The following is a 12835-nucleotide window of genomic DNA, read 5'->3' on the forward strand; positions in this document are numbered from 1 at the left end:
TGATAAATTATTGCATTGGATAAAGATTTTCTATATCATGGGCCGAGAAAAACACACAAAGGCATAAATGATCACTCTAGAACACTGGCTAAAATAGTTTAATGAATTAAAGCATTAAAGTAAAGCGTTAAAATAAGGGGACTTTCTGGACTAAATGAACTCACATTAAAAAGTTGTTTCTGGATCAGTCATCAGTGAGACGTCTGCCTGTCACATGTGATCCGTGGTGCAACCGTTCATCAGCTATGGAAATTATAAAGGACATGAAAGTATAATTGGAGTTCCCTGGTGAGCAGATCATTTGATTGCTTTGTTGCTCTTGTTTTTCTCCCCAGTGAGTTTTTTTTTTTTTAGTGATTCGAATATTTCTATATAATTTATTCATTTATACTGATATAGATTCTTCCTTGCTTCATTAACCAGCGCGACTTTTCTCCAGACGACAGCTGATGAAATGCTCATCCCGAATGACATTTATTGCTCCTTGTATTTTTGATGTGAATCGTTCATGCCTCCAGCTTGCCAAATGAAACTGCCTTGTGGCATATGTGATATTTATCACCAAGCACAATCATTGCTATTGACCTGACAGAAAAGAAAATAAAGAAATACAGCCACTTAAAATGTTTCCTTGCTTGAACCCTGTCAGTGCACTTACAGCAGGTTTGGACGTGGATGGGGCAATAATGTGACCTGAGAAGCACATGACACATGATCTGCATTCTTTCAGGAACCTTCTTTTTATTTACCCATCCCACAGCGTGCTTTTAGAACACTTCCAAGTTCATAGACCGTTTGCACAGTTGTAATGCTCACAGCCACATACTAGTATATGCTAATTACAGGCACACAGTTCCGCTTTAAAGGCCTTAACATTTTTGACCCATATGAGTGAACTTGAGGACACTAATGGCGAAATACATCATTCTGTTCTGACCTTGTGACGGGAAACAATTCATGCATTTACATATTCAGAGTGCAGTGGATATGTGTTATTGTTTTGCTCATGCCACTGGCAATGGTGCTGTGATGAATTATAGAATGTACCCTGGAATAGTAGAGCTACTTAACCTCATATTTCACTTCAGACTGGAAAAAAGGTGTTAAATTAAAAAAGAGTTTTGATTGAGCTGCAAACTTTGCCATCCTATATCATATCTGTTCTAGTTAAGTTGGGTCACAATAGTCGTACATCTTTCAGAAGTTTCAGTTTTGCAGCCAAATCTGGTATTAAGTATGGGTGCACCAACTATGGGCATTTTGCCATTAATATTCTATAATTCTAGCACTGACATTTTGGCTGCAAATGCTCAATATTCCCGCTAAAGGTCAAGATCGCATCCGTGGTGGGTGTGATCAGTGTATGCAATTATTCTGGGATTAGCCCACCCGAATTGTTGAACAGCACCGCGTCCCTGTTTTGCCGTGCGGCTTGCGTACGGCGAGCCACAGAGCCGTATTTCTCCACGCCTGCCGTTGCGTGGAGCACGTGGCTAAAGGTTAATTGCTTCGCTAATGTTATTGAATCTCCTTCTCAAAGTGGGTCACACACACTTCTTGAGCAGGCGCCCTTTGTGAAGTCAGCTGTTTCCGACTTAATTCAAGACGAGATTGAGCGAAAGGTGCCACACGTCATTTTCTCTGTGGCTCAGCATAAAAAAAAGATAACACTAAATGTGTTTCCCTCCCTTTGAAAAGCCATTGCCTCTAGGCTATCAATTATTCATTTTATGTAGTTCAGTGTCCCCAGAACTGAATTGGAAGAAAAATATTGTCTTTTAGCCAACAAAGTGTGTGCGTGTTACATAAATGCAATCATATGTATAACTTTTTGAACATGATGTCAATTTACATGTGTACGTAAATGGACACATCTGCACAAACACGTGTGTGTGTGTATATGTGTGTCTTAAACGTGTAATACGTTTGTGCATGTACAGCTGGACATGTGAGAATGCAGTAGAAGCTAAAAAGAGATGAGACAGCTTTTTGAAAAGGTTTCATCCTTCCGGATATTCCCCAAAGAATGACGCTAATAGCTGCTCAGCAGCTGGATAAGGTGAAACGCGCTTCTTTCCCTCCCCGGCGAGACACCTCGGTAGAGCGGGCCCTGTCTGGTTTGGTCATCTACACTTTGCCTTTGTTTTCACAGTTGTTATTGGCCCTGGATGTGATCACATGATCTTTCTGAAAAATGTAACAGCTATTGAGGCATCAAATGTGCATCAAGCACAAAGGATCCAGTGTCTTCTCAAAAGAAAGAGTGCTTTTATTTCATTTAGTCAACATATGTATATAAATGCCAGTTCAGTGCCAAAAGCCACCTCAACAGGGAGATCAAATGAACCTCTTAATGCAAAATGTGTTAAGCCATTGTTCACAAGCAATGCCTCAGTGCTTATTCAGTGCAGGACCAGTCATGTAAGGTAAAATTTAAATATTGTAAATGGCGATCTATCTCTTTATCTCTCTCTCTCTTGTATATATAAACACATAGTGTCACAAACTAGCTGAATAAAATTAATTTCAGCTCTGAATCAAAGGGAAGGGAACATGGTGGAGCCCTACATAAAGTGGTGGAGTATGTTAATCACAACGATGGAAGAGTATTGACCTTGACCTGGTAATTGTAGCCTTAATCTGGATAAGTGGCTTTAGAAATCACATGGAGAGATGGATGGATTCTTGAATAGATGGATAACAATAATCACCACCTAAGCATATCCACATATGAAGATGAGAGAGAATGTGATATAATAAAAACTTTATGTAACTTTCCCTATTCACTTGCACACCCTTGAATGACTTCTCCCGGCTTTATATCACTATGCAATTTGTTTATTTTTTTGCCTTTTAATAGAACAGAGTGATGAGTACATTAATAGACAGTTAGCAGTGTGGGACTGTTGTGTATCTAGCTGCAGTGTTGCGTAAAATTGGCCAATTGTGAGTGAAAATCAATCAGAGCTGGGCTGTTGGGGCAAAGTATTTACCCATCAGAGGAATAAATAAAAAGAAAACACACATGCGCGCGCGCACACACACACACACACACACACACACACATATATATAAAGTCTGTGCCCGGCTATGTGTACAGCCCATTTATAGCGTTCACTGTAATTTCCTTTTGATTGATTTGCTGAGCTGCAAACAGAGGGCCGGCTGCTTGAACATGCAATGATATCTCAAGAGTGAGTCAAACATATACACTGAAAGCCAGGTGAACAGCATCCACCCAATGTCGATTTGTAAAATGAGATGAAATGTTTGGCAGGAGGAAAATGGTTTTGGCTGCAGTATATGTAGGTAGGTAGGTTAAAGCGGCACCAGTCCAGTACCATTGTACTACATGAATTGGCTTGGATTCACTGACAACTTTTTTTTCGTCTATGTCTAGCATGGAGGAAGGCTTTTTAGGCCCTTTTCAGAGATTTTCATAGTCAATAGAACTCTTTGAAGGACTTTTAAGGACCTGCTTCAGGCTGGTTACTTTTACAGCACACTATAAACCACAAGCTACATGGTGGTTGAAAAGTAGGTGTAGTTAAACTGAACACAAATGCCAGTTGGCCATGGACACCAGGCTTTACTGATGGATGTGCGCATATACATGAAATATGTGTATTTGTCACGTCTGGGTGTAATTTACAATTTATTTCCTCACTTAGGCTTCAACCACACAGCGTAAGTTACTCGTGTTGTTTTTGCCTGGCCAGCTTACGTCACTTCAAGAGAACAAGTTGAAGAGAACATGAGTTTTATATTCTACAACTTTCACATTTTTAACATTAATATACAATTAATATAGCGAATAATATAGCGAATTTTGATATGCCAAATTTCACAATTTCCTTGAATTTAACACCACACATTTTTTAGATTTTGAAAATGGAGTGTACCTTCATGAGCCCCGCAGCACCTAGGCATCACAAGGACAAACATGTACGTGGACCATCTGTACGATTTCAATTCTCTCTTTTCACTTGCATTAAAAATCTGCTTTTAAAATTCAGTAAAAAAAAAAAAGTACTCTGAAAATAAAGCCCGTTTTCACACCTTGTGTCTTGTTTATGGACAGTCTGTCCATGTTTGGCCGTGGAAGGGTTAAAGCCATGAGAGTCTTGTGCACTCTTGGTGAACTGGGTTAATAACCTCACTGCACACTGCACTCTGTCTGACCCCACAATGGCTCACAGTGGCTAACCATGCGTGAGGCGACATGATTTCTTAATGAAAAATTGAAGAGTGTCCCTATTTTCATTTTTTTAGTCTTGTGTCTGTTTCCTTTCCCTGACCTTGCATTTTCACAACTGGTAACTTTTTGTAGGCGGGAAAAAAAAACAAGTAAATATTGCATATAAATCTCATCATATTGCCTTATAGTATTGAATTCATAGAATGAATTCAGAACATTTATAAGAGGCCTTGCTCCAGTGATGGCTGCAAACATTACATCACTGTGTTTTGTGCTCAGCTTTGCTGCTTGAAGATACATTTTCAATTCTTTAAAAGATTTCCAAGGGGATTAATTCCTGTAACGTAGCTGCCAGGTAGAATAAAACTCAATGGTTTTGGGGGTAAATGCAAAACGCCCGCGTGCACAAGAGAGCGGCGCAGACTTTTTGGCGCTGCAACGTTTTCATCTTTTGAAAAGACAGTGCTCTTGTGCAGTTCAAACACACACATGAAGCCGTTCCGTAAATTTGGGGAGAGATGTGGCCGCAGAGAAACTCATAAAATATTGACATGCTTTGTAATGAGAAATGTGGCGGCCCAAGATAGAGGCTAAATGGCCGCTGAAGCTGGCGTGGCAGTCTGCCAGCGGTGCCAGGACTGGTTGGTCTCACGCCATTACCCCACATGTAGTTAGCTCTGTGTGTGTGTGTGTGCGTAAGGGGAGGTGTGGGATGCATGCAGCATGGTTTCACCTTAGCCAGGTGCAGGAACGCTGTGAAGACTTCTTTTGTGCGTGGATGTCCTCAGGGCCCAATTTTTTGTAAAGATCATTGCCCGTGTTGTGCTTCTTACATAATTCCATTTGAGACACGTTTGGTCAAAACTTCAATTTTTTTTTTATTTTATTGCACCATTGCATGTTATTAACTGCCCTGAAAGGAAGGTCAATGGCTGTTATTCTCTCTTAATCTTTCCTGGCCTTCTGAGTGTCAGTTTGATGGCTCAGTGCTGATGAAGAGCAGCAGAGATGCACGCCAGAAAAAAAAACGGAATTTAATTAGGTTGATGTGAGGGGTTTGGATGGAAAAAAAAAAAGATTACCTGAATATTGCTTATTGCTGATCTGAGCTTTTGACCCAATGAATGTGAAGAAGGAGTAATTAAGATGAGCCTTGATTGGGTACCAGTTTGAGGGTTACTTGGGTGAGGTTTGGAGCAGCTGTGGCATTTTATTTAAGGTCACATAAAAGACCTTCAGCATTTAAAAAAATTCCACCTGCTCTGATAGACACACGGAGCTGACTTGAAACAGGAAAATTGAATATTTGTTGGATTTTGAAGATGCAGTGGTTTTCATGTAGTGCTTTTCATTAGTCCAGATCATGCATTAGGGTTGTGATTAGGAAGTGTGTGCCTAGATGTTATTCTGTAGGGAAAATAATTATGGAAATTTTAAATACCATGAGGTTGTTTTGCTCGCCGCTCAGGTTTCTCCAGCAGCTATTCATTGTGGTTTAGATGATGGATTGTGGCAAAGAGGGCGCATTCTGCTGAAAATCATGCACACACAATAACAATCACAGGGGCACAGCAGAACTGCTTTGCTGACTAGGATGCTGATGAAAGCTGACACTGTGATAATAGCGCTTGGCTGGCTGGCCAGCTGGACAGGTGTAGCTGGCTGCATGTTACATGCCGGGAAGTAGAATTGTTTTTCAGGTGTTTTTTTTCACAAAGCTGTCACTTTATTTATCTCTAGGTATAATTTTTTTTGGAAGGTGTTTGGTTCATGTCGGCTTTTTGCAGACGGCAGATGTGGAGAAAAGTGGAAAAGTCCTTCATTAGCAGCACAAGGACTTTGCCTGTGTTGCTAATGAAGAACTCTCATCTGAAAAGTCCTCATTTTACTTCTCCACATGTTTCATTTATTAACACACAGTGCATGTTTGTCCCATGATGTTTATAACATGTTAATAAAAATATCTTGCTATTCTTCACTCAGAATAGCAATTTTTCACCATGTTGCTATGGATACATGGACTGCTCCGCTCCCTTACATTTTCCTGGCAAAAATGCGTAACTATTATAAAACAAGCAATTAAAATGAATACAAGAAAAAAAAGCGGAAAGGAAAAGGGAACCAAACACCTTTTATTCTGTGGTGTTTTACGACTTCACCCCCCCTCCCCACAAAAAAGTATGACATGATCTGATTGCAGCGTAATGCAATTTCAGAGTGAAATATATTAGTCAACATATATTAACCACCCCTTATATAATGTACATAAGTAAGCCCATTGTAAATAGGAAATAGGCACAGCATGCACAACAAAGCACTTTGTCCAGTGTGTACATTTCTGTGTGCCTCTGTTTGCTCCAGTCAGCAAGACTATAAAGTTTCTGGTTGAGAAATTGTTACTTTTTCAGCACCACACTGGGCTTTCCGTTTAGCAAGCAAAATAGGCAATTATGTTAATGTAATTTAGGGAGCCCATTTTCTTCTGACTGTCAAATCAATGGTGATTATATAGGACCCAGCACATGAGTGGTTGTGTATGGGCGCGTATTTGAATTCTTTGCATGGTTATTCTCTGAAAAGCTGGCTGCTCAAATTACGCGGCAGATGAAAACCCAGCTCTGAAATATTTAGGAGCAGGCATTCATTTGAATCTAGCGTGTGTCTTCAGGCGACACCCTTGTATTAAATTTACCAAAAGTGTTTTGGTCATTATTGTTGAAAATATGGTACTTTTTTGTGTTCTCGGTTCATGTCATCACAAAGACACTGAAATGTAGTTTATTTCTGAAAGGGGGGCACAGAAGATGGTCTGTGTTAAAGCTTCGTGCGAATGAGAGCGTTCGATAGAATTCACCGAACATCAGAGAAAAGCAATGAAATGTTAAAGGGAACAGTCTTAAAAAAAAAAAAACAACTCAAAGTGCTCCTAAATGGCCACTAAAATGATAACGCATATAGAGTGAAGAAATTATGGGCAAATTATTGCATGGCCTCTAAGGTACTTTAATAAGTGCCCCGATTGTGGATAAACTACGATCTGGTGCCCTACAATAGCCTAAACTTAATGTTCCCTATGGGTGCTGTTATGAAGTGCCAAATATGCTACCCCTACATAATAAAGGGTCACAAAGGGTGGCTATTTTAGTACCTAAAATTGCATGTACAGAAGTTCTCCAAAAGCAAAGAAACATGATGAAGTGTCCACATATCTACCCATCCAGTTCCCCTAGAAGGAATTTTGAGGCACAAACCTACATACCGAGATTGTGAGGACATTTATCCTTCTGGGTGGCCCTCCAGATCAGAAAAAGTAATAGTCATATGTTCATCAAACAGTGTGATCCTGGTCACAACTGGGCATATAGATGACCTCTGTGAAGACAGTGGAACAAGTGGAATAACGTCATTTATATCTGGGAAATAGTTCAAACATTGTTGTACTTTTTCTGTCAGGGGGAGGCCAGGAGGCGCATGAGCAGGCATGGCAGGAGAGGGAGGGGATGCAGGAGTACTGGGGCAGGAAGAGCATGGGTGCTTGGGCTGGCACGAGGAGACAGGAAAGGTCTTGGGTATAAATGGAGGCATTGGCAGTTTGGACAGCACGGCAACGGTGAACCCACACGGTGGGTTTAACCCCTGTGAGCAGGGTCTGGCAATGGCAAAAGCAGAGAGACAAAGGAATGAAGCAGGAGCGGCGTCGGTGGGCGGGTGAGAGGTCATGAACGGCGATACCCAAACAGCAAGAACTATATGAGTAGTGGGGCAAAGCAGGGTCAGCATGAGGAGTAGTCAAAATAAAAAGGCAAGCAGCAACGAAGGAATGAATTCACGACAAGCAGAGGATTCAAGATGGGTGGTAGTAGCCAAGTGGGTAACACACTCGCCTATGAACCAGAAGACCCGGGTTCGAATCCCCCTTACTACCATTGTGTCCCTGAGCAAGACACTTAATACTAAGTTGCTCCAGGGAGACTGTCCCTGTAACTACTGGTTGTAAGTCGCTCTGGATAAGGGCGTCTGATAAATGCTGTAAATGTAAATGTAAATGGCCGCCTAGTATTTATAGAGGAAGCCGACCTCTTCGTCATGTAAATCCAGGTGGTAAACCTCATGGCCGCCCTCTGCTGGAGGGTAGGAGGAATGGGAACCATGACATTTTCAGTTTTAGGAGGATTGTCCAAGGACATTTTTAGCTGTTGAACAGTGGTGTTGTGCCACAGAGCCAATGAATTACAGAGTTACTATGAAAGGTACATATATGTTTGTATGTGATATGGGAGTATTTGTTTGTACTTTGAAATGGAGCCATCTCATTGCATGTGCACACATTCATGTGCACATGCAGTCTGTCTCTGAGGGACAGTCGACCATGAAGTTAGCATGAAGTGGTAATTGATACTACTGTATTCTCTCTCTCCTCTAAGTTTCTTTCTGAGTAATTAAAATAAAAAAAAGACTTACATTCTTCTCTAATTCCATAACAAAGCTGTAACCTAGCAACTGAATTAGCACATGTTCAGCAATGCCGTCTGGTATGTGCTTCAAGTTTTCTGGAACATTTCAGCTTTCCGGCAAACTACACTAGCAGTGGACTAAGAGAAGTAGATGAGGCAAAGGCTACAGATCTGTACAATTCAGGTGGGTCCATGCATGGTATGTTCACTGAACATTGCAAATATCATCAGTACTGTACAGCAACAGAGTGGGGTGCCGGCAGATTCCGTAGATCGCATGAACAGATTCAGACAAATTAGGAGAGAGGTATGTAGTAATTTATACTTTTTTTGACTAAATGACATTTTGATAAAATGACAAATGAAATGCGAGGAAAACTGTCCAACAGACAGGCGTCCTATACAGCAGTATATAACTGTAAAGCAATGGGCTACTTAGAACGAAGCCTTCTTTACCAGTTTTGTATTCTGACATGCCTGGTTTACCCGTAGGGTAATAAGTATTAATAGAAGCATATGGTTGAAAGACATTAAGAGACCAGACTCCATCTCTTTAATTATGTCATATGTTATGTTATGTTAGATTATGTCATTATAACGCGGTAAAAGTGCATTTTTATTACTGTACAGGAGCCAACTGATTTAATCCATTCAGCAGTATGTGTTGTATTGAGGGGAGGCTGAGAGGGCTGGGGTCAACCCAAGTGCAGCATAAACATTTTCCTGTCTTCAGGGAGACTGAAGATGTTTTCCGTCTGCCCTGGCTTGTACCATTAGCTTAATATACCAGAATCGTTTCACAGATTAACACTGGTGACATCACCGTAATTAATAAATAAATCCATGGTTTTATCTACAGTATATGGACCCTTTTTATGCTGATAGGACTCAGTCTGATTTCATTGGGATGTTTTGCCACTGTGTTCAAATATAAAGAGGCAGAAAACGTTTATTCCTTGTTGTGACTGATCTTCCCACTTAACCTTTTTACATGTGAATTTGGACCCGAAATTTTGAGGCAATTTTTACAGATGGCTGAAACTGTGCTGCTTGACTGAGTGCAGATAACATATTCCAATCCATTTCTTTTTGTTTGAAATTATAGATGTTATAGAAAGTTGTTTATAATAGGGAACTGTGAACACAGTTAGAGATGGCACTTCGAATAGCGACGAGACCTACAATGTCACTGTGTGTGGAGTTTGGATTCATGTTGGAACTTCTTGGGTCTCCAGTTTCCAGCCATCATGAGTGTGTGAGTGAATGGTGGCTTGTGGCTAAGTGGTAATTGTAGTGAGTGAAAGATTTTATAGGAAAATGGAATACAGAATAATTGTTCTGCAGTCAGCCAGCAGAGGCACCAAAACAATGGTGGCTTCAATTTTTAGAGACTCTGTGGCATCCGTGTTTTTTACTCTCAATATATCCGACAACTGCCTTTTTTTGCATTTTCATTTCCTGCCATTTTGGCTCAGGCCGGGTGTCTGGGGGATGGGAATCATGTTGCTTGCGATGTCAGATGAGGATGTGCGGATAAACCCTCACCGCTCAGTGCAGCAAGCTGTGTTGTAATGACTTCTCTGATGCACAATATGCACAATGAAGAATTGCCAAGAGATTTATAATTTTTAATTAGTGGATAGAAAAAATGGCCACACATATTCAATCTGAATGAAACTACGATGCTTCTTAATTTCCCCTCTCCTCCAGTGTTGCTATATCTCAGGAATTAATTTTACTTCAGATGTTTGTGTATGAGTTTTCATGTTGTAGTAATGAATGTAATCAGGAGAAAAATCACTGTGGTTTTGGGAGGTGGTATATTTGTTGTCCTTGTTTCTTCATGTCCTTCAATATTTCATTGCTTGTGTAATTACTGTAGTTTAACCAAACAAATATAATATGTATTAACGTATTATGAAAGTTGTGAATGCTAATCCGAAAGTTTGCTCCACTTTTGTTAAATGTAATAATTATTATGCTAATTAGCCTAGACAAGATTTCGAATTGGATTAGCAATGGTGGCAGAGAATATGTGATACCACATCCATATCCCATGGGTGTGGCACTCATATTCCCTCGGGTTTCATATAATCCCTGCCGGAAAGCCCACATGCTACTATACACGCTTGTTCCGATCCCCTGGACACCGACGGAATGGATAAATTGGCCTTTGAAGAGCATCTGGGGACCTTGAATCTTGATAATAAATTGAAAGTTTGGCAGAGCGTACTTTGCGTGCCTCACGAAGGCGCCCAACATCATCACCACTCTGGCAGTAAGTGAAAATCAATGAGACAGATTAGAGCCTCTTTCAATTTTTTTCCCCCTCACCATGTTCATATGTGCTGGGGCATTAAAAAGCGATGTGTGTTTTATAACTTGAGAAATGTGTTAATATTGGTCATTATTTTGTAATGAGTAACGATTAAATTTGAGTTTAGCAACAGGTTGAAACCCGACTTACTACCATTGTGTTCAATGTCTAATTTACCACTGCATACCTTTAGTACACCACAATGCTAGATTTTTGGCGTCAAAAGAGACTTTGCTTTTCGTCGCACTCTAATATTTGGTTAGGCTACGATTACAACATACATTCACTGTTGTATAGTTTTGATACACAGTTCTGTGATGAGGAAGGCAGAATTGAACCACTGAGTAAAGTGTTCTCTAGCAAAGATGTGTGAAAATTGTCTCATCCTCCCTGAATGATTATTTCACAATTAAAGCCTGATGTATCCTGATGATGTCTTTTTGAAATTCACCAAATGCTTTCAGGAAAGAAAACTAAAATCCACATTATTGACTATGTATGACTGATGCATTTTTTATGATTTTGCTTTGCCAAATGTTTAAGTTGCATCAGTGTTTTCTGATCATATTCTTCTGCTGATATGTTTTTTTTCTAGGTGCAGGTCAAAAATTGGACTCAAAAAATGCACTGCCGCCAATTCCATAATCATGAGACATGTCTTCTGACAGCTGGAACAAGAGAATCACTGCAGTAAATAATTTAAAGTCCAGGTTTGGACTTTTTTTTGGACAGGGTAGTGTAGGATTACATTTTACACATAAAAATTAGGTTCAGCATGTTTGAAGTTAGTCTGAAAGAGAAAATTAACAGTTACATTTTACCATTCATAACTATTGTTCATTTTTCAGCGATTAATTTGTTTTCGTCTCAAAACATGGGTTATGGTGTATAGAATCACTACAAATTGACGTTTTAAACAGCTGTGTGTTTTCTTTTAGTGTAGAGTTTTCAAAAAACAAGTTTTGCATATATATATATACACACACACACACACACACACACACACACACACACATAATATTGGCAATATACATTTTGTCCATTTATATGCTTAGTGTGCAGCTCCGATCTATCTCAACCTTGACACCAGAGCAACCGCATAATTCTGTACAGCATACGCAGTACAACAAAGCAGCGAAGAGCAAAACAGCCGAACCTAAAGAGTGCTGAGCTGTTCTGTTATTCAGCCGTGAATATAATGCAGCATGCACGTGCTCCTGATCGGATCGTGGAGATCTGAACGTCTTGCTAATTATGTATTTTTATAACAACTCGAGTTGGGAGCGTACAACATTTCCCTTAGCAGTGTACATTGTGTCAGTTATTTCCCCATTTGCAATGTTCCACCCTTGCCTTATTAGGGGATCACTGAACACAGCTGCAAATGGCATGCAACCTCTAGCCGTGCCAAGCTTTTTGCTTTTCGCCATGCTCCATGGATGTGACCAACCAGGCGTGTTTTCATGCACTAGGCTAATTTAAAATGTTGGATAAACTTCTGTAGGGCTGAAGTTAAAATGAACAGAAGGGGTGGGAAAAAAAACAGTCTGGGAACTTGGTTGCATATCAAATAATCCCAGAGGAGTTTATTTACCATGTACTGTACTCTCACTCTCTATCTGGCTTTTATCAATTGTGGCTGCTGCATATTTGATTTTCCACGTGCGCTTTGTGACTCTCAACATCACCTGCGAGTGAGTGCATGACTGTAAATGCCTTGTCTTTCAGTCACTGGGATTTTTTCCCCCCTTTGGCCATGTCTTTTCACCCCTTATTATTTATAATGCATTCAATGCCAGTTTCAAGGTTGTCCCGTAAAAACTAGTGTCTGTCACAGGAGATATTTTATTTCAGCTTGGAACCATT

General features: G+C 40.2%; 1 protein-coding gene across 7 annotated transcripts in view; it reads left to right on the plus strand.

Annotated features, from left to right (window-relative positions):
* Positions 1-12835, plus strand: part of LOC114792083 (kelch-like protein 29) — an 81177-nt gene that overhangs the window by 4437 nt on the left and 63905 nt on the right. The window contains exon 1 of one of the 7 annotated variants that reach the window (XM_028982995.1): positions 8747-8836. The exons of the other annotated variants lie outside the window; for them this stretch is intronic. The gene's annotated coding sequence lies outside the window, so the exon portion shown is untranslated. Of the gene's footprint in view, positions 1-8746; positions 8837-12835 lie in introns of those variants that run through there. 7 annotated transcript variants of the gene reach the window in all.

The sequence above is a fragment of the Denticeps clupeoides genome, chromosome 1 (assembly GCF_900700375.1).
Source record: "Denticeps clupeoides chromosome 1, fDenClu1.1, whole genome shotgun sequence".
Lineage (NCBI taxonomy): Eukaryota > Metazoa > Chordata > Actinopteri > Clupeiformes > Denticipitidae > Denticeps > Denticeps clupeoides.